The sequence below is a fragment of the Balaenoptera acutorostrata genome, chromosome 13, assembly GCF_949987535.1.
Source record: "Balaenoptera acutorostrata chromosome 13, mBalAcu1.1, whole genome shotgun sequence".
NCBI classification, from domain to species: Eukaryota; Metazoa; Chordata; class Mammalia; order Artiodactyla; family Balaenopteridae; genus Balaenoptera; species Balaenoptera acutorostrata.
This window is the reverse complement of record NC_080076.1, coordinates 64,239,102-64,241,547: the sequence shown is the minus strand read 5'-3', so window position 1 is coordinate 64,241,547 and position 2,446 is coordinate 64,239,102.

Genomic DNA, 2,446 nt, shown 5'->3' with positions numbered 1-2,446 from the left:
AGCCCGACCTTTCTGAACCCCCGCCCTCCCCTTCCCCAGTGTTTGCCCACAGCCCCTCCAGCAGGTAAACAGTCTTTAATCCTTAGCTGCTGGCATCAGGGTTCTGGGTCCCCCACCCTACCTTCTCAGTGGTCCTCAACCCCCAGGGGCTGTCACCCCAGCAGCCTGGGCCCCCGCTGCCAGCCTCCCAGGGGCACGGCTCCACCTGACACCCAGGAATCTCCAGGCCACTCCTGTGGGCAGCCCAGCTGGCCAGGCGGCTCACAGGTATTTCTGTGCCACAAATGCCTCCTGTGTGCCAGGCGAGAGTCGAGGTCACTTCTGGGCGTGAATTAGGCTCTCAGGAGCTGCGGTCCCCCTTCCAAGCGGTCCTCTATGGTGGAAAGGAATGACCACTTTGCAGTGAGTCAGGGTGACTTGGATTTCAGTCCCGACTCCGTTTCCAACTAGCTCCGTGCTACCTCAGATCCTCTGGGCTTGGGTTTGTGCGTCTGTGAAAGGAAAGGGTTGTCCTGGGGGATCTGAGCCCCTGGCACCTTCAGTCTGAGTGTGTGTGAGTTTCCCCATGAACACTTCAGGTGAGGAGAGTGTGGAAACTGGGGGCTGTGCCCCACCCCACCCCAAACCAAGTGGAAATGCCCCATGATGAGGAAGCAACCCTTCTGTCATTGGCACCACCAGTTTCCTTTTAGATGCATGAAAACTCTGGGGAAATCCTAATGTGCGCGCGCATGTGTGTGTGTGTGTGTGTTTGTGTGTGGTTTGAAAGAAGTGGAGAACTTAAAATGTTTTCTTCTGGAGTTTTTCAAACGTTCCCAATTTCAGGGGTCAGTTTCTTTAACCTTAAAATCCCTGCCCTGTCCCCCTCACCCTCTCCTGCAATGCTGCTTCTCTGCCTTCCTGTAGGTCCCCATACCTCTCTTTACACACAGGGCACCTGGGGAAGCAGGTTAGGGGGCACAGCCCCGCCCATGCCCCCAGTCAGGACCCGAGACAACCCAGCACCCTTGCTTAGCCTGCGTGTTGCCGTCGCTCAATTTAATTATTGACTCCGAAGAAATGCTCCCTTTATCTGTGTGCTGGTGCTGAGTCTGGTGCAGGGAGTGGAGGGAGGGGCTGTGGTTCCTGGAAGAGCCTGGTCACTCAGTCCCTGCGAAATCAAGCCCCTGAGTAAAGAGAAGTGCCCACATCGGCAGCTTCAGTGCTTTGTTGAAATGGCCACCTCACCAAAGCTAGTCCTTGGGTGGAATTTGAGTCCAAGGTGTTCACTGGAGCCAGAGAATAGGTGTCGGCATGGCCTCAGGGACACCTGGATTTGATGAGGGGTAGGCTGATTTACTGGAGTTTCTGATGGACTCTCCCTGCTGACCAGCGGCCCAGCCTGCCCCCTGCACCATGAGGGGGGAGGGGGAGGTGACAAGGGCTCAGTGCTAGACGCTTTTGTACAGAATCTGCACGCCACCCCTCCAAGTTTAGGTGTCACTGCCGCTGAGGCAGGTGGGAGTGAAAGGGTCCCCTGCCCCTAACACGGACGGGGCCCAAGCAAGGGCACAGGCAGGCTAAAGACACAGCAGCTACAAATCAGGCTTGCGGAAACCGTTCCTGCGTCCCACACGGGAAGCATCTCCTGTGCACACCAACCCTCGGTCCATCTCTCCCCCCCCCCCACTATGGCCATCCCTGGGCCACATTCCGTGTCACAGTCACTAGTGGGAGGAGGGGGCCCTGAAGCAAGCTCAGGGATGTCTGGGCAGGGAGTCCTGAGGTCCCGGTGGCCCCAAGTGGGAGGGGCGCCACCCAGGGCCCGGTCTGGACAGAGCCAGAGTTCTGGGTCCTCGCCTCCTGTCTGCTCGCTTTCCACCTTCCACAGCCCCTCGCCCTTCCCTGTTTCCTCCATGGTCACCACGTGGGGTAAGGACCTGGGGCCACTGCCCAGGTCTGGATATAGGTGGGGAAAAGCCCCCCAACCCCGGGGACAGGTCTCACTGCTCCCTGCCCGTGTCTGAAAGTCATGGTGACAGGGAGGTAGGTTCCATCCTGTCCTCTCCAAATCCTGAGGAGCCCCTGGAGAAAGACCCCAAGGGACCAGGTCAAGCTCTGGGACCAGGCTGGTGATAGCCACCTGTGGCCTTATTTGCAGCTAAAACCCTAGGTTTTGACAAGTGTAATGACATGGGACCATTGTGCTTCTATGTGATGTGACTCTTGGTGGACAAAGGACGGTGCTTGGGAAGGGAGTGGCTGTCCACCCGTGCTCGGCCAGGCAGGGGCATGTGCTGGGACTGGGAGTGGAGGCTGGGTGGTGCTGTGGAGCGGGGGCGGGGGCGGGGGGGGTGGGTCTGGATTCCTGGGATGAGCGGGAAGGGGCCACCGAGTGCCGAGTGCCCAGTGCCGAGGCTCTGAGCTGACTCTTGGGCTTTTCCGCCATCTGCACCTTCAACAAAGC